The sequence below is a fragment of the Salvelinus namaycush genome, chromosome 4, assembly GCF_016432855.1.
Source record: "Salvelinus namaycush isolate Seneca chromosome 4, SaNama_1.0, whole genome shotgun sequence".
Taxonomy (NCBI): Eukaryota; Metazoa; Chordata; class Actinopteri; order Salmoniformes; family Salmonidae; genus Salvelinus; species Salvelinus namaycush.
Window position 1 is genome coordinate 64,303,985 of NC_052310.1, and position 27,420 is coordinate 64,331,404.

The following is a 27,420-nucleotide window of genomic DNA, read 5'->3' on the forward strand; positions in this document are numbered from 1 at the left end:
TGTAATGTATTCGGCACAAAAGCTTGTACAGGATAACTTATATATCCTAATATCACTTGGTCAGGCAAAGACTCAACATCAAAACTCAAAAGAACAGACAATGACTCTGTTTCACTAATCACGCCACCCTGTCTGCGTCGCACCAAACGACGAGCATCACAAACACCGGGAATCTTCCCCTTTAGTTGGTCAACTTTTACATTTACTGCTACCCCAGTACAAAACAAGGCCGCTTCTAGACACCTTGATTGAATCATCCTTTCCCACTGCTTTCTTCACAGTCCTCAATATTACAAATGGATTTCCCAAATTAATCTCGTTGTCCAAAAAACGCAGTCCAATAAGAAATGCATTATTGGACCGGTCCTTGTCTTCTACTACAACTTTTGCTCGTTTTGTTCACCTTCTGCTACCATTTCTGTCAAGCCGTCTACGCATACAGTTTGACGCACACGTTCGATAAATCCAATGTATTCACCACACAGAACGCACTGCAACTGCCTCTGCATACGCAGTGTTCCATTGGAAAGGAATGTACTTATGGTGTACCAAAGGCAATGACGCTGTTGGTGTGATCGAGGGGTCAAGGCTACTGCCAGAGGAGGCTCAATGCCGCGTTTATGTGTTAGTCGGAACTAGGAAACTCAAACATTTCCGACTTGCTAACTGGTTGTACATTTCAGAGTTTCCTAGCAAGAGCCCAGAGGGTCAAATGTACTGTGTGTGATAAAAAATTAACATGAAAATAATTAATTTAATTCAAAGGATTGTGTCAGCACACAGATTTGGTCAAAGATGCCTTCATTTGGTCTTTTTAAATATGCAACCTAAAGGTTGTGTGTTCAAATCTCATCATGAACAACTTTATAATTTCAGCAACTTTGCAACTACTTACTACTTTTTAGCTACATTGCACTTAGCATGATAGCTAACCTGTCCCCTAACCCTTAACCCTTCCCCTAAACTTAACCTATCTCCTAACCTTAACCATAACCTTAAACCCTTACCCCTAGCCTAGCCAACGTTAGCCAGCAAGCTAACGTTAGCGTTAGCCACCTAGCTAATGTTAGCAACAACAAATTGGAATTTGTAACATATCCTACATCTACATTTAGGAAATGTGTAATATACTGTGCGTTTTGCAAATTTGTAACATTTGTATAAATTGCAACTCGTAACATATCATACTAAATGGATGATGGACATCCACAAATTAATACATGCCATACAAAAGGTAACATATCATACTAAACGGAGGGTTTCTTATTTACATTCCGAATAATAGTAAATGCTCCGAGACCAGTTTGACAAGGTATACCTACATAATATACAGTATCCGGCCACTGGAGGGCGACACAGGCAAGGAAATTGTATGGATGAAGCAAAGCAGTGTAGGGCTTACCATCATTGGATTCAGTAAATCATGAAAAAATAACCCAATTTAAAGACAATCTAAATTAAATGCAATTTCCTGGCACAGCAGGTGGGTAATTTTGAGGTGGGTAAGCTATGTTTAATTTCCTATTTCAACCTATCTACCAGTAGCTTATGAATTGAACACTGAGTGACAGATTTAATATTGAATATTCATCATGTAATTTTCCATGAACATTTTAGATGCTTCAGTAAAAACAAATTTAATAACATGGCATTAGCAAAAGCTTGAAAGGAATGCCTCGTGATCTATACTAAACAGTTCCCCTCTCTCCATCAAACATTGTAGGCTTACTTTGCACGTCGATGTGTGGCCTATTTTAATTGTATTTCAAATAATAGGAGGACATAAAATCCTAAATGTATCCATCTCTGAGAAACCTAAGCAAACCTTTTTCTACAGTAGATGTGGATTTGGCAGTGAGTATTTAGGTCTACAGCACTAAACAGAGTATAAGAAAAAACACCAGTAACAAATTATTCTCTGGGATCATCGATCAGATCCAATGCTGAAAAGGGCTTAGAAAGGAGGGTGAACAACTCTTTCTCTGTAACTGTTGCTTGGTTGTTTTTGACCCACTTGTGAATCCTGCAGTGGATTCTCGCTGTTCTTCGTTTAATAATGTACAGTATGTTTATGTCTGACTTTGTTCTCTCTTTTCATGCCCACTACAAATGCATAGTTATTATTTGTTAGGTTTTTGCTTTGATCCATGTGTCCTATCAGATGTGTTTGCTGATCTTAGAGGATGTTCTGTTCCCAAGTTAAGGCTTAAACTAGTCTGACTCAATGCCTCCAGATCAAACAGTACAACATGTTCATTGGGGGTGAGTTCATAAGACACCATGGAGACAGACGTGGAGTGAAAATAGCTTTGTTTATAAATTATAATAATTGTTTTCTATCGTACTTTCGCCCCCTACAGGTGTTGTGCCTTTATGCAAAAAAATATATACATTTTTTTAAAGCATTTACATTAACCAGACACAGCTCTCTTATGGGGCCATCAAAGTAATACATTCTTATCACAGTTGCTGTTACTGTTGGCCAATAAAAGTATTCCAAGGTACGACAAAAATAAACATATTTGGTCATTGATCTATCCAATAAAAAGTTTACTTGAGAGTTCTGTAAATGTCATATAAGCAGAACTGATGTCCATTTCCAGAGGTTATGATCATAATCGATTTACATTTTCTGGCGATACTACTGCAATAAGAGTCCAATATATTTTTTGGGCAATGATTAGGGGTATTTCAATGTAAATCTCTTACTGGATAAAATGAGAAATTATAGATCTGAGATGAATGTATACTGAACAAAAATATAAATGCAACATACAACAATTTAAAAGATTTGACTGAGTTACATTTCATCGAAGGAAAGCAGTCAATGGAAATAAATTCATTAGGCCCTAATCTATGGATTTCACATGACTGGGCAGGGGTGCAGCCATGGGTTGGCATAGGCCCACCCACTGGGGAGCCAGTCCCAGCCAATCAGAATGAGTTTTTACCCACAAAGGGCTTTATTAAAGACAGAAATACTCCTCAGCACACCGCCTTCCCTCTTTGACAATCCCGCAGGTGAAGAAGTCGGATGTGGAGTGGGCTGGCGTGGTGACACGTGGCCTGCGGTTGTGAGGCCGGTTGGATGTACTGCCAAACTTTCGAAAACGACATTGGTAGAGAAATTTAAATCCTCTGGAAACAGCTCTGGTGGACATTCCTGCAGTCAGCATGCCACTTGTACGCTCCTTCAAAACTTGATACACGTGTGGCATTGTGTTGTGTGACTAAACTGCACATTTTAGAGTGGCCTTTTATTGTCCCCAGCACAAGATGCACCTATTTAATCAGCTTCTTAATATGCCACACCTGTCAGGTGGATGCATTATCTTGACAAAGCATAAAATACTCACTAACAGGGATATAAACAAATTTGTGCACAACATTTGAGAGAAATAAGCTTTTTGTACATATGGAACATTTCTGGGATCTTTTATTTCAGCTCATGAAACATGAAACCAGCATTTTACATGTTGCGTTTATATTTTTGTTCAGTGTATATTTGATCAAAAGCCATATAAGATGACAATAGTCTTAAAAATACTGCCTTGAAGCGTTCATCATATTGGAGAGAGAAAAAAGCAATCCTTGCAAATGGATTTTATGCCATAAAAAGAGACATCGGCGTGAAACGATGAATAACAACCCACTGGGAAAAAACTTCATTTCAACAAACAAAACGTCATTTCAACAAACAAAAAAACTTTGAATCAAATTGATGATTTGTGATACAATGTATGTATCTGTTTGATCAGAAGCAAAGAAGAAATGCTAGACATGAAACAAACTTTCATTTAGAGGATTCCCATTCTGGGCACAGACGTCATTTCAATGTCTAGTTTTGATTTACATTTGTTACTGTATGTGATGACGTTGAATTAACGTGGAAAACTGATAGGATTTGAAAAAAGTCATCAACGCGAGGGAATTTCATATTTTTTTCACCCAACTTTTAAGCTAAATCCAATGATCTTGCAAAATATTTTTGTTGATTTCACGTTGAATTGTCATTCTCACAACTCAACCAAATGTAAATCAAAACTAGACATTGAAATGACGTCTGTGCCCAGAATGGGAATCCTCTAAATGAAAGTTTGTTTCATGTCTAGCATTTCTTCTTTGCTTCTGATCAAAACAGATACATTGTATTACAAAACATCAATTTCGTGAAAAGTTTGCAGCAGAACAACATCAACGAATACAGTTAACAATCAACACAACATTTGCATATTACTTTCAACTTCCAATTACACTGAATACACCAAACATTAGGAAAACGTTTGCCCTCTGAACAGCCTCAATTGGTCGGGGCATGGACTCAACAAGGTGTCAAAAGCATTCCACAGGGATGCTGGGCCATGTTATGTCTTGCCCATTCACCATCTGAATGGCACACATACACAATCCATGTCTCAATTGTTTCCAGGCTTAAAAATCTTTCTCTAACCTGTCTCCTCACCTTCATCTACACTGATTGAAGATGATTTAACAAGTGACATCAATAAGATCATAGCTTTCACCTGGATTCACCTGGTCAGTCTATGTCATGGAATTTTTTTGTATACTCAGTGTATATCACCATACACAGAAAATGCTAATATTAATGTATAATGCACATGCTTTCAATCCATTGTAATAGTTGTTCTTAGTAACCTACAATTGAAAAGTTTCAAGTTGGGATGTGAACAGAGACTCACAACAGCTCGCAGCCTTCCTTGGCAAGACATAAACAGTAACTCAGGAAGAGATGATGGTTATGATATGGCAGCCCTTAGAGGGATAAAGGTAGGTACGTTATTACACAAACACTATGCTTAGCTCTTCCACAACCTCAGGCCATGATTTCAGTGAGATTACTGATAAGCCTACAGTAGTCTGGGACCCTCTCTTTCTGCTTACATCTGCACCTTTATTTTCCCCATCATTTGGCCAATTGGAACAATGAAAGCCTTTATTTATTTATTTACTGGCTCTGCACAGCTGCCCTGGGGAGCAGTAACAGCAGTGGTTGATATCACAGTCGGGAGAACGGTGGCCAAGTGCCTTGGAGACAGTAGCCATTGGGAGAGATAGGCATCAGTCACTAGGGGTGCGGGGATGGTTGGTCGACAGGGGAGGCAGACAGCAACACACAATGTTTGTGTAGGCCTATTCTATTGTGGGCCTATTTTTCTTCCAAATTTGGTCCTTGAAGTGAATGGGTAGAGAATAATAATTGCAATGTCAGAACAGTTGATGAAATGAGCTTCGTTCAGAGTATCTGGCTGTCTTTGCTAACCTTAAGATGAAACCTCATCAAAATGTTCTCAAAGCTGGGTCTTTAAAGTCCCCATTTCCAGTGGTGACACTTTTTGCAAAGAATATAAAGGCTACAGTATCTGATGTACCATATTTCCAACTTATGAATAAAGTATATCTGAAGAAAGGTCTCATTCCGATGTGATCTGTTATGAGCAAAATTCTGAGCGCAAAGCTTTTTTTCTGCGAAAGACAGTATTTCTGCTCCATCATCACAAAATATTCCCAGCATTAGCTGATAAAAGACTGTCTGAATGGAGAAACAAGAATAGCAAGAGGATCTCCAGTGATAGTGATGCGCACTAGTCAGTTACTGGGCAACAACTGGTTGAATCAACGTTGTTTCCACGTCATTTCAACCCAAAACATCTATGTGATGATGTTGAATCAACGTGGAAAACTAATTGGATTCGCAAAAAGTCATCAACGTAATGGCATTTTTGTCATTTTTTCATCCAATGACACGCTGAAATTGTTTTGTTGATTTCATGTTGAATTCATGTTAGTTGACAACTCAACCAAATGTAAATCAAAACTAGATGTGGAACTGACGTCTGTGCCCAGTGGGTCTACACAGTACTCTTACAAATAATACAGTAATATGATAACTTAGCAGACACTTCCATTCAAAGAAACCTACATATTCAGTGTCCCCATCCAGGAATCAAACCCTGATGTTTGATTGATGTTAAAGGACTATCACATTTTGTAAAACAACGAATAAAACAACCTAATATATTACATACAAGAGCAGGTACTGGTCAACTAAAAAAAGAAACCCACAACAACAACACTCAAGCGGTGAAGAACCAAAGGTTGTTGACTACTGAATATAATAAGTGAAATGTGTTGCCTTGCCAACCCCAAATCATCCAAATGGCATTGTGGAGTTGCTCAGGTATAGCACTGCCTTCCTGAAAGCAAAATAGTCTGATGTCATTGGATAGGGAGAGGATCAATTTAAACAGAGAGAAGGGCAATGGCTTTGAGAGGGAAAAGATCTGACCAAGCTGGTTACTGTGTAGAGCAATGTCAACCAATTAGTCATAAAGAGGTCAAGACAACCATTTCTGAAAGAGGAAAACACTGCTTATCACTTATGGGCAGACAGTAGCATGAAATGTGAACCCAATCCCATTTCCTGGTGCTCATTGAGCGGAATGAGGTTTATATACAGTTGAAGTCGGAAGTTTACATACACTTACGTTGGAGAAATTAAAACTCATTTTTCAACCACTCCACAATTTTTTTGTTAACAAACTATAGCTTTGGCAAGTCGGTTAGGACATCTACTTTGTGTATGACACAAGTCATTTTTACAAAAATTGTTTACAGACAGATTATTTCACTTATTATTCACTGTATCACAATTCCAGTGGGTCAGAAGTTTACATACCCTTAGTTGACTGTGCCTTTAAACAGCTTGGAAAATTCCAGAAAATGATGTCATGGCTTTAGAAGCTTCTGATAGGCTAATTGACATCATTTGAGTCAATTGGAGGTGTACCTGTGGATGAATTTCAAGGCCTACCTTCAAACTCAGTGCCTCTTTGCTTGACATCATGGGAAAATCAAAAGAAATCAGCCAAGACTTCAGAAAAAAATTTGTGGACCTCCACAAGTATGGTTCATCCTTGGGAGCAATTTCCAAACGCCTGAAGGTACAACGTTCATCTGTACAAACAGTAATACGCTAGTATAAACACCATGGGACCACGCAGCCGTCATACCGCTCAGGAAGGAGACGCGTTCTGTCTCCTAGGGATGAACGTACTTTGGTGCGAAAAGTGCAAATCAATCCCAGAACAACAACAAAGGACCTTATGAAGATGCTGGAGGAAACAGGTACAAAACTATTTATATCCACAGTAAAACAAGTCCTATATCGACATAGCCTGAAAGGCCGGTCAGCAAGGAAGAAGCCAGTGCTCCACAACCGCGATAAAAAAAGCCAGACTACAGTTTGCAACTGCACATGGGGACAAAGATGGTACTTTTTGGAGAAATGTCCTCTAGTCTGATGAAACAAAAATAGAACTGTTTGGCCATAATGACCATCGTTATGTTTGGAGGAAAAAGGGGAGGCTTGCAAGCCGAAAAACACCATCCCAACCGTGAAGCACGGGGGTGGCAGCATCATGTCGTGGGGGTGCTTTGCTGCAGGAGGGACTGGTGCACTTCACAAAAAAGTGGATATATTGAAGCAACATCTCAAGTTTTCAGTCATGAAGTTAAAGCTTGGTAGGAAATGGGTCTTCCAAATGGACAATGACCCCAAGCATACTTCCAAAGTTGTGGCAAAATGGCTTCAGGACAACAAAGTCAAGGTATTGAAGTGGCCATCACAAAGCCCTGACCACAATCCTATAGAACATTTGTGGGCAGAACTGAAAAAGCGTGTGTGAGTAGGAGGCCTACAAACCTGACTCAGTTACACCAGCTCTGTCAGGAGGAATGGAACAAAATTCACCCAACTTATTGTGGGAAGCTTGTGGAAGGCTACCCAAAACGTTTGACCCAAGATAAACAATTTAAAGGCAATTCTACCAAATACTAATTGAGTGTATGTAAACTTCTGACCCACTGGGAATGTGATGAAAGAAATAAAAGCTGAAATAAATAATTCTCTCTACTATTATTCTGACATTTCACATTCTTAGAATAAAGTGGTGATCCTAACTGACCTAAAACAGGGAATTTTTACTAGGATTAAATGTCAGGAATTGTGAATAACTGAGTTTAAATGTATTTGGCTGAGGCGTATGTAAACTTCCGACTTCAACTGTAGTGCTTCAGTTAGCACCTCGAATACAGTATGGATTTTACATTGATAATACGTTACAGGAATAGGTATTTGTAACCTGTGAAGTTTCTGAAACTGTTTTTAGTTCTTGTGTTTTTGTTCAACTATGGATGAAAACTATGGATGAAGAAATTATGTTAATTTAACCTTCCAATTTAGGAATAAGTCTGTATGAAATGAAATAGTTACTTACGGACCATCGGTCACACACTTTGCTTCAGACATGGATTAAGCTGCCATGAGGGAAACCAAGGCTAATTAATTCCCTGTATCCTGACATGAAGGAATGACGAGTCTGGGCTCATGTGTAGGATCTTTTTCCTTTCCTCACAGAGTTATTGTAATGGTCACAATTCAATCATTAGCTAAATATAGAGACCAATATAAATGATATACCAAAAAGGCCTTTGATGTTTGGTAGGTTTCTGATATATCAGTTATTAATTACTAGCAGCATTGTATTGCTCAATAATTAATAATATTGATGAGAGAAAGTAATTTATTTAAAATTGCTTTAATGAAGTTAGTTTTTTCCTCAGGTTTTAATTATTACAAAAACATCCATAATCCATTAAACATGTATAAATCATGACATTTACATAGAAAATTAAACCATTTTAAAACTCTCAAACTGACCAAGCTTTTGTCAAATATATTCTGTGATAAAATGCCACAACATTTTGAAAACACAAACACATATAGATTTCTCTGGTCCTTCAAATTCTCTTGCCAACAAAATTACAGTAAGTAGGCTCCATTTGTCAATCTGGCACTGTGTTCCGCAATAACACTTTATTTAAAATCTATGTATCCCCCCTCCCCCAACAAAATATAGATTAAGCTGTTATTGTCTTAGTGTTACTTGAACTCTTCTTTTGGGTTCAAACTATACCACAGAACCTCTCTCTCCACTGCTGCTCAGGCCATTCGCTCTGTGGTGAACTTGGCTGCCCACTCCTCTGTATGGGAAACTAATATAGCTTCTCCCCCTTTTGTACCCGATCACCCATGTAGTGCAAAGAGACCTCTACAACCTCAGGAGCACCTTTACCTGTTTAAATAGGAAACAAAGTGAGGGTTGGTCCCACATGCATACAGACTGAATTATTACTGTAGGGACCTATCAAAACCATAGGCCATTGCGGGCCCAGTCAGATTTAACATTCACATGAATTGAAATGAAACATAAGCCAGCCTGACAACTCTTGTCAAAACACATTGATATTGAAGTTATAAACAAGTCACTGCACTGATAATAAAGGTGCGAGGTCATTTGTCTGTGGGGGGAAATCATTTTAGGATCTAGGCTACTTCTAAAGCAACCAAGAAAACATTTTCTAATTCAAAGCCTAAAGAAAGGAACGGCACAGTAGCTGTGGGCAGTGCAGCCATTTGACGAAGCAGAAGAAACCTCTCACAAAGACAGAGCAGACAGAGCAGCCGTTCTTCCCATTTCCCTGTGTCATTACCAGAGGACAATGTAACCAACACTGGCCCCGCTGACCCTTCTACAGACGTTGCCTCATTATCAGCCCACTGCAGCCCCACTCTGCTCAGTCACCTCTTTCTACTGCTTGCCAATTAAAAATGATTGGCAGTGGCAATGTCAAAACTTCACAATGTTTGCATCCACTTAGCATGGCCACGCGTAAGCTGATGTTTGTGTAAACGTGCAACTACCTGTGAGCAAAAAAAATAAGATCTATGTAATGCTACTGTGGCTATGCACAACAACCAATGTCATTAAGGAAAGAATGAGCACTGCTTGAAAACAAAACATCATGGAGAATAGATTTGGAGAGTACTTAGATGCATCTACTGTCTCTGTGTCAGAGGTCCCATTGCTACATACCAAAATTGGTGTAAAAGGATGTAAAAAGGGGTGGTGTGTAAAAAAAGAAAGGGGGGTGAAAAAGGGGATGTGAAAAAGAAGCAAAGTCACTTGCAGGATGCAGGACCCAATCCAGATGGGATTCTGTTGTCCTGATTAAAATTCAAAGAGGGTGTGAGTCGATAGGCTGTTATAATTCACTTTTAGCATAGATTGAATACTGTTAGTCTATTTTAGAGATTTTATCTTAAATCTTACAGCTCTGTCAGGTAGAAGTAGGAACCATACATACATCAACTTGTCTCTTGTATCGGTAGATCTAATTGTTCTAAAGTTTCCCAGAGCCTCTGAACATTCTGTTTCTCCAAGAGGAGCTGCTAATTAGATATTTAAATGACAAAATTGCTTTAATTAACGGAAGCTATTACAGAGAGGAGAATGTAACCCAGTCTCATTAACTATTCATTTAACTATTCCTATTGTATCATGTCTGTAATTGACAGTGCATTAGTTTCAAACACCTCTCTATATCAAATCTGACACTGAACTGTGTTTGCATCTGAGTTTTTGGTTATAGAATAATTCGATTTCCTAATGCAAAGACCTGGCACATCCATCATGACACACTGTCTGGCCTGGGGAAGACAACCAGATTGTCTCTCTTTGCTAATTAAATTGCCAAAGTTAAGTGGGCCAATTATGTTGGTGGAAAATATTTTGGCTCATAATCGATCCGATCCACCAGGCCTTTCATTAACCAGACCCAACAATTAAGAGGTTGATATTCCAGACTCAGGATTATCCTTATTGGCAATCAAAACAATCATCAAAATGGGCAATTTATCAAACGCCTACTTTCACATATCAAATTGTAGATATATTACATTCAATAATAAGATAACTGTGACTATGATACCCAAGTGACTTTGTGAATGATTACAAAGTGATTCCGATTAGGCTTACATTACCTTGCTCTACGTGGAAGAGGATGAGTCTGGCTAGGGTGACTTTCAGGATGGACTCTCCATGGCCAGTACAGGATACTGCACCACTCAGGTTGTCTGCATACCCACCAGACCCTTATTTACCAGAGACAAGAGAAGGTCAAATAAAACTTCAAATCAACATACATAAACTGTTCAGATTAATCCAGTTCAATTATGGCATGAAAGAGGATAGGTTAATAAACAGCTACTTACCTATGATTGGAGAATCTCCTACTCTGCCCACCATTTTGTTTCTTATTCCCAGTGGAAGTTGCACATGCAACATTACCAGAACAGTCTACAGCAACGGCTCCAACAGTATCGTGGCCCCTACATGGAGAAAGAGCTACAGTATATTCTGCAGGTGATAACAGAGCACATAGTATAAATCTATTTGTGGAAACTCTCCAAAAAAATCTAAGAATCTATCAAAACAGATAAACAATAGGGTTGACATTATGGTCAATTTAGTTTGCACCTCAATTTCTCCAAACCTCACAATGTCCTTTCACAAAATGAGAAAGAACATTGATGTTCTGTACATGCAGAGGGAACAGCAATAGTCCGTTTCTTCCTACAAATGTGCGGTGCAATTTCAGTTTTGACAAGGAAAATGCTCGCTGTGACAGAGTGAGCATTTCCATAAATACTTCCTTCGAAAAACTGCCCTTCAGAAAGCATATGTCCTATCATCATCTGCCTGTATACAATGACAGGAAAGAGTCGATAAACATTCAAAGTGGTCCTGTATCTTGCCTACTGTATTCGTGCTGCATATCCAGAAATATACTGGAATACATTAAGATGATTTCTGGGGAATAAATGTTGAAACGCTTGTTGATAAACACATTTTGTGACAACAATGATACAACTGAGTATCCAAAACAAGTGTAAAAACCACACACTAGTAGGTGACTGACCTTGACTTGACAATTTATTTGAGATTTTTCATTGCAAGGTGCATAAATGAACACCATGTTTCCTGTGTAGATTGAACGTGTTGATCGTCCGTGCACCTTACCTTGAAATGAAAAATAAGAACTATTGTCAATGGTGTATTGGAGGCGAAGTCAGGTGCAGGAGAGCACTGTAACGTCCTGACCAGAGTTCTTATGTGTTTTGCTTGTTTAGTGTTGGTCAGGACGTGAGCTGGGTGGGAATTCTATGTTGTGTGTCTAGTTCGTCTGTTTCTGTGTTCAGCCTAATATGGTTCTCAATCAGAGACAGCTGTCAATCGTTGTCCCTGATTGAGAATCATATATAGGTGGCTTGTTTTGTGTTGGGGATTGTGGGTGGTTGTTTCCTGTCTTTGTGTTTTGTCTGCACCAGCTAGGACTGTGACGGTTAGTTTGTTTTGTCATTTTGTATAGTGTCTTGTTTTGTGTTAATTAAATCATGGAAAATTACCACGCTGCACATTGGTCCTCAGATCCTTCTCGCCTCTCCTCGTCTGAGGAGGAGGACGACTTAGACTGCCGTTACAAGCACAGTATAATGAACAGGCGCACTTTTATTATAGTTCCAAAAAACGAGAGCACTACATGAATCAAACACGCTCAAAAAACGGAACATAAAAGTAAAGCGCGTAAACTAACACCACATAACATGAAACAATTACCCACAAAACATGATGAGAACCAGAGGGTTAAATACAAGTAGATTGATTGGGGAAATGAAAACCAGGTGTGTATGGAAACAAGACAAGACAAATGGATATATGAAAAATGGAGCGGCGATGGCTAGAAAGCCGGTGACGTTGATCGCCGAACGCCGCCCGAACAAGGAGAGGAGCTGACTTCGGTGGAAGTCGTGACAACTATATTGAAGTCAAGGTCGTCGTTTACTAGTGTTCGGTTTTTACACTTGTTCTGGATACTAGTTCCTGGCAAAATCAACACCTTGAACTAGATACAATACTTCAGGGTTTTCTCTTTCTTTGTTTCAATGAAACTAAAATACTCAACACAGACAGTATTGTATGTAAGACATTGCAGGTGTATGGGTAAGTGATATAGGTCAAGGGCATAACAAATAACATCCTAACTAATGTTTCAGCTAGTAAAGTGGTTTACCACCACTTTAAAAGGAGTATTTGTGAGAACCAGTTAGGGAGATTTCCTGATGGCAGACATCAATCAAATTTGACAGGTGGCTGATTGTGCCATTAAATCACTACTGATGGTTGGATCTGGCTCACGGGTTCAGGTGAAAACAGAAAGTGTTTGACTCTATTCTCAAACTCCTGTAAGTGAAGAGCAGTTTTGTGGTGAATCTTTAAATGTATATATATTCTAGCAATCCTCAGGGAAGATTGATGTCTTTATCTAACATGGTACTCTATGGGATCAATTCTACTTTTTAAATCACCACCAAGCCATTATTCTGGTAGTATCTTAGGAGATATAAAACTTTAATAATCTAAGACATAAAATGTCTCGTGACCTCAGTGAAAAGTGCAACAATAATTTAGACAAAGTGAAATCTGATCCTCAGGGACCATATAGCCAGCTGAGGTGTAAATGTAACTAATACAATGTCCCTGTGGGCCCTGAAAGACACAGCTAATTACCATTGTAGTTGAATACAGCCGTGGAGCATACGAATGACCTTGCCAACTTCTGTCAGCAGCACACACCTAGCTGTGCGCTGTCATCTCCACGCTACTGATGTTATATACTGACCAGGGTCAATTCGACTGGGCAAAGGGTCTCGGCATAATCGCCTTAAATGAAGTCTGAGAGTAAATTAGTTCCAAGGGCTCTGTATTAAAACACATAAAGAGCCAATGCATTGGACTTGAACACCAGGACACCATGAATTAGGAAGCAGAGGGTGAGGCAGAGAGAGGAAAGGCTGTAGTTTAGCCAACTGTCACTCAGCACTTCCAGACAGCCTACTATTTGTTCTACTTCTTCCCACCGGGCTTGGGGTTGTTGGAGTTAAGGTGTCCACATGCTTCCCATCCAAAACAGATGTACAAGTGTGTATTATTATGAATGTGTGAATTGGAAATGTGTTTTTTGCATATCCCAACTCCTCCTGAGACGCCCTCGGAGAGTGGGGTCACGGCAAACCCCAGGCTATGTGTCCCCTATCTCCAGCCTCTCAACACACTCACAATTTCCCAATAGAGTCTAGTGCTTCCACCATGTCCTGCAGCTCAGAAATTGCTGGGCTGCCAGAGTTACTCTACAGATAACTACAGACCTTGAGAAATGGTGAGAAAGGGAAAATTTGCGAAGTAGTGAGTGTCTGACCAGACAATCTCCTTTGGGGAGATGAGAAGGCTGTGTTGGTTGTGTTGCAGGTGTATTCTTATCCTTCTATTCAGACACATTTACACACTCACACACACCACAGAAAACACTGCACAATCACTTTATCTAACTTTGTCAGCTTTGTCAGCTTTGAATTTATTAATATCTCGGCTTTCTACTTGCAAACTAGCTTAAGGCCATTACGTTCCCAGCTTCGTCTTTCTTTCTCTCCCCCTCTCTTTGTTCTCCTATCTCTCATACAGTAAAAAGCTTATCATTTTCAACAGTCAATGGGGTTGTTCAACAATGACACCACTTTGCAGTGTTGCTGAGTTTCTTAGCTCTGACATGTCACTCAATGGGAAGGAAGGCTGGGAATGGAAGCCTTCTCCAGAATTACCACACCGTAACTGTCAGATCATCTATCACACAGCCTGCCGCTGCTTCTCTCACATTCAGCCTGCCTCACAGATTGCTTCCCCTACTGTGTCAACTTGTCTCGTTCCTTGGCAGTGTGCAGCGATGGACCAGCTGTCTATAGAGAGAGAATTCATTTCATAGGATTTCTGGGTGGTTGTTGCACATTTCTTCAGCGCTCCGCTGCATGGCAGGCTTAATGCCTCAGTGATGTCGTTTTCATTTACTGTAATTACTTTGCGGTCTTCAGGAGGATGAAAAGCCTATTTAACATACTGTAATGTGAATATAACTCGTCAGAAAGGCAGGTTATAATTTAGTCTGACTTTATGGTATTTCTTAGGTTGGTGTTACAGAATAGTTGCAAACTATATGTCCAAGCCAAGGTATAACAAATGACTGGAGATTCTTCTTACCATTGAGAGTTGAAGAGCTCCTTCACTCCAACAGCATAATTCTTGGCCTTCTCCCTCTCCGTTCTCTCACATTCTGTCACCAGGGTGTCTGTGGGGACTGTAGGTATGCCAACGCTTTCAGCAAACATGTTTGCACCTCTGTCTGTCAACATGATGTTGTCGGTCTGAGTGCATCCCGATGACAGCAAGCATAGGGGATAAAAAATAAAAACAGAAAATTTAAATTGATGAAGTTTAGGTTTGTTTTTTGAACATTAGACCGTAATAATATTACATGTGTTACCAGTATTGAATTGTGTGCAAAGAAATGAAAATGGTAATAATCTGAATGGGAATTTTTCCCCTCTTCTGAAGAAATTAGTAATCCCAGGCACTATATAGCAGTGAGTTGCCTTAGACACATCCTGTCATCCATTATGCTAAATCGACATTTCCCTCAGAGCAAATCTATTAGCCCCTGGTTATGTAGCATCACGGCCCATTTAAGCCTATCAGCAAGCCTGGCTCACAAGACTGGCAGGCAACCTTGACCTGCCTGTTATGTCCCGTAACACTATCCATAACATCTGAGCCACATCTGATCTTAAATCCATACCTGTTGTGTGAATGCCATGAGTCTCACACCTTCCCCTGATACAAAACCGCGATGGGCCTTCATTCATCCAAAGTGCAATTCCGTCTTGTTCAATCTAATATTTATCAGCCTTTCTCTTGGTATTTCCACCTATATAGCTGACATGAGATTTCTATGAACAACAAGGAGGAAAGCGATACAGTTCATTTCTTTGTGATAATGGGGAGGAGGATGTTGATACACTTCTGGGGGGATGGAATTGGTTGTAATACTGATACTATTTTAATCTTTTAATCTTTAGTCAGGAAATTAGGGATTCAGTCTTCAGTGTTTAGCCACTTGCTGCACCTACCAAAAGAGTGTGATATACTCTTTATGTTATATTGAAACTATGAAAAGATGTACATGTTTCTGGAGTCACACTTCTAACCAAAGAGGCCAAAGCTAGTCTTTGTGCTGTAATCACTCTATTTCTTCCTGCATCTCTCCTCTTTCTCTCACTACCACTGTTTTCATTTCCGGCAATGGAGGGAATGTGAAAGTCACACCTTTCTAGAGATGAACTAAAACTGCTAAAGATTTTCTAAGCTTATACATAGCCCATTTGTAAATAGCCCATCCAACTACCTCATCCCCATACTGTATTTATTTATTTATCTTGCTCCTTTGCACCCCTGTATCTCTACTTGCACATTCATCTTCTGCACATCAATCACTCTAGTGTCTAATTGGGATATTGTAATTTACTTCGCCACCATGGCCTATTTATTGCCTTACCTCCCTTTTCTTACCTACTCTGCACACACTGTAAATATATTTTCTTCAACTGTATTATTGACTGTATGTTTTGTTTATTCTATGTGTAACTCTGTGTTGTTGTATGTGTCGAACTGCTTTGCTTTATTCTTGGCCAGGTTGCAGTTTTAAATGAGAACTCAACTTGCCTACCTGGCTAAATAAAGGTGAAATAAATAAAATAAAAAATACATAGAGTTAACTGACAAAATAATGGAAACACCTGTGTAAATGATGGATACAAAGTATTTTGAAAGCATGTGCTTTCACACAGGTGTGTTTCCTGGGTTAATTAAGAAATTAACATCCCATCATGCTTACGGTCAAATATAAAAATGCTGGGCAGGCCATTATTTTGGCTACCATGGCTATGCCCCCATAGGAGTACAATGCCATAATCCACAGGGCACCAAGTGGTGACTGAATGGTTTGATGAGCATGAAAACGATGTAAACCATATACCATGGCCGTCTCAGTCACCAGATCTCAACCTAATTGAACACTTATGGGAGATTCTGGAGCAGGACCCGACACCGTGTTTTCCACCACTATCAACAAAACACAAAATTATGGAATTTCTCATGGAAGAATGGTGTCGCATCCCTCCAATAGAAAGACACTTGTAGAATCTATTCCAAGACGCATTGAAGCTGTTCTGGCCCAATACCCTATTAAGACACATTTAACACATTTAATCCTTCATTTTGGCAGTTACCTGTACATTCTCAACTGTTCTAAATGTAGAACGGTCTTAATGTTTTGTTTTGTCCTGTGTGTACTGTAATGGGAGACAGGAGAACACCATTAGAAACTTTTAAATATTAAAATGGTTATTCATGTAATTTCTCTGTCAGGCCAGGTGCACTCTAGATAACAGGAAGGAACACAGGGCCAGTGAAGCTTGATCGCTGCATTGATCATGCCCTGATGAATTTTTAATACCAAGCTGTTAAACAGATCTGCTAGTGAGTGCAGAGCAGATCAGAGCAGGACTATGGTCTTTCAGGGTGGTGACAGGAACCCAAGATCATCCATTCTCCCAGACATTTGGCCACTATTTTGTGTTCCCTGAGTGACAAGGTGAAGTTTCACCATGTTTTTTAGGTTACATGATGCAAGACTTTTTAGTATCTAATCTTTAAATTGGTAGTGTAATGCAGTAGAAAACCAGCACACTTTGAGAATATAAATCCATGCAGAAAAAAGGGGTAAACTAGGATGGTTGGAATGTCAGCGGTATAAACACATAGTACTTTGAATTGTCAGGCTAGGTAATAATGCACTGGTTTGTTGGATAAAACTATGAGACTGTTATTTTTGTCTGGGCTTGCCTAACTTCAGAGACTCTGAAGATTGGATTCTTTACAGTGGCTATTCAGAAAACAAAATTGTAGCAATATCGCTGTGTGGTTATGTTTCAAAGAGTCTAGAAAGGGATTCATGACTTCAAATGTGTATCTCCGCTGCAGCTGAGCAGACTTCACCAGAGGAAATTAGAAGAATCTGTATCCCAAACAATTCATTATAAACCCTGTCAGTTATTTTGATGGAAGGTGTCAGGCAAATTAATAAATCATGGAAGATGTTATGTTAATATGATACGCTGTCAGTCTTTTGCAACAGGCCTTCATCTTAGTGGTGTTTCCCATCCATTTTCAGATAGCATCTGGAGTGAGCTATTAGATGACAGCATTACAAGATTACCAAGTAGCCAAGTGAGAACAAAGATGCCTCCCGCCCTACACATTCTACCTGTTAATAACCTCCTAGCTGTTAGACTAAATTGTTCTGTTCATTCTGTTCTGTGAAATCTGAAATGGACAGCGTCACTCCATTATCTCATCACGTTCAGTGCTACATCACATAATAGATCTGCATTTTTCAATGAGTTAGTCCTTAATGTCCCTTGTGACTAAATCATATAATCAAACTATAATTCTCATCACCTGAAAGGATCAAGATTAAAATCAATCAAAAACCAGCCTCCATTGATTATCCTTTGATTTCTGCTAAAAGGAAATGGTCAAGCTTTGAAGGATGGCAATAACCATGTGTAGAGAAGTCAATTCAATGACATCTCTTACACAAGCGCCCAGATAAAAACTGCTTTCCATACACAGTAGATTCTGTATAGCCCCCTATAACTATCTTTATCATTGCATTCAAACCAAATTCCTTCGTAAATAATCAGCCTTCAAGTTATAATTTTCAGGGACTTGACTTTTATAGCAACCGTAAAACAGGAGAGTTAACAGAACTCACACTCAAAATTGTATCAATGACAACCATATCAGTTACTATCCAAATTCATCAAAATGTAATGGTTCTTCACCTTTCAGTAAGCTGTTTTATCATGTGATTTATCAATTATTCACAATGTCTAGCTCTGGTAAATCTGTGTGCCTGATCAATGTGATTCATCTGGGGCGGCAGGTGGTGGTTAGAATTAGGTAGCCTAGTGGTTAGCGCGTTGGACTGGAAACCGAAAGGTTGCAAGATCAAATCCCCGAGCTGACAAGGTAAAAATCTGCCTTTCTGCTCCTGAACAAGGCAGTTAACCCACTGTTCCTAGGCTGTCATTGAAAATAAGAATTCGTTCTTAACTGACTTGCCTAGTAAAATATATCTACACACCTTTGCAAATGTTTTCAGAAAATAATTGCCTGGTATTATAGCTCTTCATATGTTATACAGTGCCTTCGGTATTCAGACCCCTTGACTTTTTCCACATGTTGTTACGTTACAGCCTAAAATTTACGCTACAAGCTTGGCACACCTGTATTTGGCAGTTTCTCCCATTCTTCTCTGAAGATCCTCTCAAGCTCTGTCAGGTTGGATGGGGAGCGTTGCTGCACAGCTATTTTCAGGTCTCTCCAGAGATGTTTGATTGGGTCTGGGCTAGAGGTTGACCGATTAATCGGAATGGCCAATTAATTAGGGCCGATTTCAAGTTTTTATAACAATCGGTAATCGGCATTTTTGGACACCGATCATGGCCGATTACATTGCACTCCACGAGGAGACTGCGTGGCAGGCTGACTACCTGTTATGCGAGTGTAGCAAGGAGCCAAGGTAAGGTGCTAGCTAGCATTAAACGTATCTTATAAAAACTATCAATCTAAACATAATCACTAGTTAACTACACATGGTTGATGATATTACTAGTTTATCTAGCTTGTTCTGCGTTGCATATAATCGATGCGGTGCCTGTTAATTTATCATTGAATCACAGCCTACTTCGCCAAACGGGTTATTTAACAAGCGCATTTGCGAAAAAAAAGCACTATCGTAGCACCAATGTGTACCAAACCATAAACATCAACGCCTTTCTTAAAATCAATACACAAGTATATATTTTTAAACCTGCATATTTAGTAAATATTGCCTGCTAACATGAATTTATTTTAACTAGGGAAATTGTGTCACTTCTCTTGCGTTCTGTGCAACAGAGTCAGGGTATATGCAGCAGTTTGGGCCGCCTGGCTCGTTGCGAACTGTGTGAAGACTATTTCTTCCTAACAAAGACAGCCAACTTTGCCAAACGGGGGATGTTTTAACAAAAGCGCATTTGCGAAAAAAGCACAATCGTTGCACAAATGTACCTAACCATAAACATCAATGCCTTTCTTAAAATCAATACACAGAAGTATATTTTTTTAAACCTGCATATTTAGTTAAAAGAAATTCATGTTAGCAGGCAATATTGAACTAGGGAAATTGTGTCACTTCTCTTGCGTTCATTGCACGCAGAGTCAGGGTATATGCAACAGTTTGGGCCGCCTGGCTCGTTGCGAACTAATTTGCCAGAATTTTACGTAATATGACATAACATTGAAGGTTGTGCAATGTAACAGCAATATTTAGACTTATGGATGCCACCCGTTAGATAAAATATGGAACGGTTCCGTATTTCACTGAAAGAATAAACGTTTTGTTTTCGAAATGATAGTTTCCGGATTTGACCATATTAATGACCTAAGGCTCGTATTTCTGTGTGTTATTATATCATAATTAAGTCTATGATTTGATAGAGCAGTCTGACTGAGCGGTGGTAGGCAGCAGCAGGGTCGAAGCATTCATTCAAACAGCACTTGACTGCGTTTGCCAGCAGCTCCTCGCAATGCTCCAAGCATTGCGCTGTTTATGACTTCAAGCCTATCAACTCCCGAGATTAGGCTGGCAATACTAAAGTACCTATTAGAACATCCAATAGTCAAAGGTATATGAAATACAAATGGTATAGAGAGAAAGAGTCCTATAATAACTACAACCTAAAACTTCTTACCTGGGAATATTGAAGACTCATGTTAAAAGGAACCACCAGCTTTCATATGTTCTCATGTTCTGAGCAAGGAACTTAAACATTAGCTTTTTTACATGGCACATATTGCACTTTTACTTTCTTCTCCAACACTTTGTTTTTGCATTATTTAAACCAAAGTGAACATGTTTCATTATTTATTTGAGACAAAATTGATTTTATTGATGTATTATATTAAGTTAAAATAAGTGTTCATTCAGTATTGTTGTAATTATCATTATTACAAATATATATATAAAAATCGGCCGATTAATCGGTATCGGCTATTTTTGGTCCTCCAATAATCGGTATCGGTATCGGCGTTGAAAAATCATAATCGGTCAACCTCTAGTCTGGGCTCTGGCTGGGCCACTCAAGGACATTCAGAGAGTTATCCCGAAGCCACTCCTGCGTTGTCTTGGCTGTGTGATTAGGGTCATTGTCCTGTTGGAAGGTGAACCTTCGCCCCAGTCTGAGGTCCTGAGCACTCTGGAGCAGGTTTTCATCAAGGGTCTTTCTGTGGCCTCCCGGGTGGCGCAGTGGTCTAAGGCACTGCATCGCAGTGCTAGCTGTGCCACCAGAGATTCTGGGTTCGAGCCCAGGCTCTGTCGCAGCCGACCGGGAGGCCCACGGGGCGGCGCACAATTAGCCCAGCGTCGTCCGGGTTAGGCCGGCAGGGATATCCTTGTCTCATTGCGCACTAGCGACTCCTGTGGTGGGCCGGGTGCAGTGCATGCTGACCAGGTTGCTAGGTGTACGGTGTTTCCTCTGACACATTGGTGCGGCTGGCTTCCGGGTTGGATGTGCATTGTGTCAAGAAGAAGCAGTGGTTGGGTTGTGTTTCGGAGGATGCATGGCTCTTGACCTTCGCCTCTCCTGAGTCTGTACGGGAGTTGCAGTGATGAGACAAGACAGTAACTACTACCAATTGGATACCACGAAATTGGGGGGAAAAAGGGGTAAAAAAAAGAAAAAAGGATCTCTCTGTACTTTGCTTTGTTCATCTTCAATCCTAGTCTCCCAGTCCCTGCATGATGGTGCCAGGTATCCTCCAGACGTGATCCTTGGCATTCAGGCCAAAGAGTTTAAATTTTGTTCCATCTGATCAGAGAATCTTGTTTCTAATGGTCTGAGAGTCTTTAGGTGCCAAGCGGGATGTGGCTTTTACTGAGGAGTGGCTTCTGTCTGGCCACATAAAGGCCTGATTGGTTGAGTGCCAAGCAGCCAGCTCTAGGAAGAGTCTTGGTGGTTCCAAACTTCTTCCATTGAAGAATGATGGAGGCCACTGTGTTCTTGGGGACCTTCAATACTGCAGACATTTTTTGGTACCCTTCCCCAGATCTGTGCCTCGACACAACCCTGTCTAGGAGCTCTACTGACAATTCCTTCGACCTCATGGCTTGGTTTATGCTCTGGCATGCACTGTCAACTGTGAGACCTTATATAGACAGGTGTATCCCTTTCCAAATCATGTCCAATCAATTGAATCTACCACAAGTGGCCTTGTAGAAATATCACAAGGATGATCAATGGAAATAAGATTCACCTGAGCTCAATTTCGAGTCGCATAGCAAAGGGTCTGAAAACATATGTAAATTTAATATTTCAGTTTTACATTTTTAATAAATTAGCAAACATTTCTAAAAACCTGTTTTCACTTCATCATTATGGGGTATTGTGTGTAGATTGCTGAGGATTTAAAAAAAACTTTTTTTAGAATAAGGTTGTAACGTAACAAAATGTGGAAAAAGTCACGGGGTCTGAATACTTTCCGAAGGCACTGTATATGTTCTGACCTGACACTTTGCACTTTCAGCAGCTCAGAGGAGTGAAGTGCTATATTTGGTTAGCGGAATAAAAGCCCTTTAGTACTGGAAAAGAAGCACAAAAGGTAGTAAAAGAGTGACACAAACAAAGGTGGGATGTTTCTAAAGACGGTTAATTAACATGGCAACTAGTGCTGAGCAATTTAACCAACATTCTGGTTATTTTTCATTCTTAAACAACTAATTGGCCAACATTGGTTCAATTATTTGAACTCAATGAGCACATTGTGCAGCTTCTGTTGAGATAAATCATAGGGAACTGTAGTTTCCAACAGGCCAATATTCTACATAGTTTAGGGCAGAAAACATGGTTATTAACTACAATGACCATAATCCATTGCGCGCCTACTTGTCCGGTGTGTTTGTTTCTTTTACGTCTGCTACATTAGGTTAGTGTGGGGAAGACAAGGAGAAAACGAGAAAAGACAGAAGAATGCGTGATGGAGAGGGATGAGAGAAGTTGCTTCACGAGGTATTTCTACCCGAATATAAGGTTGCAGTCAGAAGTTTACATACACTTAGGTTGGAGTCATTAAAACTCGTTTTTCAACCACTCCACAAATTTCTTGTTAACAAACTATAGTTTTGGTAAGTCGGTTAGGACATCCACTTTGTGCTTGACACAAGTAATTTTTCCAAAAATTGCTTACAGACAGATTATTTCACTTGCTTACAGACAGATTATTTCACTTATTATTCATTGTATCACAATTCCAGTGGGTCAGAAGTTTACATACACTAAGTTGACCGTGCCTTTAAACAGCTTGGAAAATTCCAGAAAATTATGTCATGGCTTTAGAAGCGTCTGATAGGCTAATTGACATAATTTGAGTCAATTGGAGGTGTACCTGTGAATGAATGTCAAGGCCTACCTTCAAACTCAGTGCCTCTTTGCTTGACATCATGGGAAAATCAAAAGATATCAGCCAAGACCTCAGAAAAAAAAATGAAGACCTCCACAAGTCTGGTTCATCCTTCAGAGCAATTTCCAAACGCCTAAAGGTACCACGTTCATCTGTACAAACAATAGTACGCAAGTATAAACACCATGGGACCACGCAGCCGTCATACCACTCAGGAAGGAGACACGTTCTGTCTCCTAGAGATTAATGTACTTTGGTGCGAAAAGTGCAAATCAATCCCAGAACAAACACAAAGGACACTGTGAGGATGCTGGAGGAAACAGGTACAAAAGTATCTATATCCACAGTAAAACAAGTCCTACATCGACATAACCTGAAAGGCCGCTCAGCAAGGAAGAAGCCACTGCTCCAAAACCGCCATAAAAAAAGCCAGACAACGGTTTTCAACTGCACATGGGGACAAAGATCGTACCTTTTGGGGAAATGTCCTCTGGTCTGATGAAACAAAAATAGAACTGTTTAGCCATAATGACCATCGTTATGTTTGGAGGAAAAAGGGGGAGGCTTGCAAGCCGAAGAACACCATCCCAGCCTTAAAGCATGGGGGTGGCAACATCATGTTGTGGGGGTGCTTTGCTTCAGGAGGGACTGATGCACTTCACAAAATAGATGGCATCATGAGGGAGGACAATTATGTGGATATATTGAAGCAACATCTCAAGACATCAGTCAGGAAGTTAAAGCTTGGTTGCAAATGGGTCTTCCAAATGGACAATGACCCCAAGCATACCCCAAGCATACTTCTAAAGTTGTGGCAAAATGGCTTAAGGACAACATAGTCAAGGTATTGGAGTGGCCATCACAAAGCCCTGACCTCAATCCTATAGAAAATTTGTGGGCAGAACTGAAAAAGTGTGTACTAATTGAGTATGTAAACTTCTGACCCACTGGGACTGTGATGAAAGAAATAAAGCTGAAATAGATCATTCTCTATGCTATTTTTCTGACTTCAACTGTACATGATCTAAGTGATTGATAGTTGATATTCAGGTGTTGTAAAAGTATGCCTTATTTAGGGAAATGGAAAAGGGGATACCTACATTCAACTGAAATGTGTCTTCAGCATTTCACCCAAACCCTCTGAATCAGAGAGGTGCGGAGGGCTGCCTTAATCCACATCATCGGCGCCAGGGGAACAGTGGGTTAACTGCCTTGCTCAGGGGCAGAACAACAGATTTTTACCTAGTCAGTTCGGGGATTCAATCCAGCAACCTTTCGGTTACAGGCCCAAAGCTCGTGTCCGCCAAGCTTTGAGGAACTATAATAGTTATTTTATCAGACAGCATAGGCAGCAGCTTTATAGAGATGAGATGATGACTTGGAATGAAATAATAAAGTCATCAAATATAACAATTGTAATATACACAACAACTGAAATATTTTACTAAAGTAAAGTAACGTGAATAAATTAAGGATAATAAGTTATAAGCAGTATTGGGCAGTCACTGCCTTTATGAGACTCTTATTAATTGTTGTATTCTGTGTTACAGCATTCAAACCACATAACGCATAGTGCATTTAATGCAAAAAAAATTATCAAACCCGAAATGGAAAACCGTGATTTTTATTTTTTTTATTATCGAACCGAATCCAAACCGACCTCAAAAAGCACTTAGGACGAAGAGGGAACAAAATCCACCATTTCATAGTATTCTTCCAAACAAACCAAAATGGATGATTGACCCGGGCTCCAGCCTGATCAATACTGTACCTAGCGTTCCTTCTCTTCTAGGAGACGTAACCAGCATGCATTGTTTAGCTGATAAGAGGAAATAAGAAAAGATTGGACAAAGAGAAAGAAAACCTTTTCCATCACAGCGCGGGCCAGTGACACAGGGTTGGTGATGTTCTTCACCGAAGACACAGCTCCAGCAGCTAGAGTCCTTCCATCCATAATGATGGAGTCCAGCTCCACTTCTCCATTAGTATTCAGTACCGCTGCATGACCTGAAATGAAATGGTGGGTCACATTCATCAGGGGTCAGGCTCTCTCAGACCATGACTAAAGGAAAGAGTTGCTCAAGAGTTTGTCATTCAACCTCAAAATAAATAGTATTTTTTTTGCCATTTCTTACTTCAGACAAATTGAAAATCTATTGATATTTGTGGCAGCGTGGTTGCATATTTTGAAACACTTTCTTCTTCCTAACAGTGTTGATAGAAAAGTTTAGCAATGTCAATGGAGTACAAAGAGCTGCCTATTGCTGTGTAATAACACAATATCAGGTCTCTTCACTACACCCAGAGGTCATTGAAACTTGCAGTCTTTCCCCCCAAAGTGAGATTGCATTAGTCACCTATTGATTAGACCTTGCTCCTGAGTGCTGACTGCTTCAGTGTATACAATTATCCTGTGATGAAGTGCTGATTTCGCTCCAATGCCTTAAAGAGGATCTGGCATTTCACCTAATGTGGCAGTTAGCCATCACAAACTAGATGGGTCCCGATAAGCTGCGTGTGTTAATGAAGTGTCTTGTGCTTCCCTATGGTTTGGTGTAATCCGAGGAATGCTCCAAACCGTTCAATGCCATTAGACTGATCGTTAAGTAGACTCCTTACGCCTTGATCACACAGATCATTGCGCAAAATAGTACGCAGCATCATCTGGACATGCATACAACAAAAATTCATGATTCACCTTCTGCTACCATTTCTACCATAGCAGTCTACGCATACAGTTTGACGCCTACGTTCGATCAATCCAACGTATCCACCACACAAAACGCACTGCAACTGCCTCAGCAACACAATGCTGTAACGCAAACACAGTTCCATTGGAAATGAATGTACTTCTGGTGTACCAAAATGCAACGACGCTGTCAGTGATTGAGGTGTCAGAAGTACAAAAGGAAATACAGTGGAATGTGAGAGAGTAGATGACGTGTGTTACATGGAACTTATCACATATCATGATACCGTTCTCATTTGAATACTACTGTCAAGGGGTGCGTAACTGGTGGCATGGAAGTCAAACGCAGAGAGCATAACTTGGTAAATAGCCGGAGCCGTTTAATGTACATAACTACCGGCATACAAAAATAACAAAACACATGGGCACAACAACCCGTATCGCACCAGCCACATAAAGCACACGTACTTACAATAAACAATTCCCGACAAGGACATGGGAGAAACAGAGGGAACATATACAACATGTAATTAGGGAATTGAAACCAGGTGAGTGCGACAACCAGACAAAACAGATGGAACATGAAAAATAGATCGATGATCGCTAGAAGACCGGTGACGTCGACCGCCGAACACCGCCCGAACAAGGAGAGGAACCGACTTCGGCAGAAGTCGTAACAACTACCATATTCTACCTTTGGAAACTACATCAGAAAATGGCATGAGAAAATATTCAGGCCCTCTGTGAAAAATGCTTAAGATTATAAAGTCAAATAGGGTCAGTGGGTAGTGTTTTAAATGTGGCATTTGCTGAAATCAAACTTAATTGAATTATTGATTTAAAAAAATCATGAGCCAAAAGCAGCTCTCACTAAAATGCATCTGAATATGAAACCAGAGAGAATTCACTATAACAAATGGAGTTTGCAAGCTATATAATTGAAGCCTAAAGTAAACGTTTATGTTGAACCAATTGTAAAACATTTGCATTTAATTTTAATGAAATTTGAACTCATTTCGATCTCTGCAAAAATATGAAAATATCTACGATGTTTCAATAGAGAACTATCATCATTGAAGATACAATTCAAACCACCACACCAGCAGCACAGGAAGATCTGCCTGGAGAATAATTGGGTGAGCTCTGAGTCTGAGTGGTGATTGTACAAAAAGTACCTGCATCAAAGGTTGGGTTATCTTCTAAGGCCCTAACAGCCAGCTCAACAGCATCCAATGCACTGCCTCCTCTCTTCATAGCCAGAAAGCCTGCAGTAGCTGCAGACTTCACCCCATCCACAGATGCCTTAGCCATATCATCCGGGATGGCCCATGCGCCGCCATGCACAACTATTACTGGCTTCAT

General features: G+C 40.0%; 1 pseudogene; it reads right to left on the reverse strand.

Annotated features, from left to right (window-relative positions):
- Nucleotides 1-9,022: 9,022 nt before the first annotated feature.
- LOC120045959 lies at nt 9,023-27,420 on the reverse strand (annotated as a pseudogene).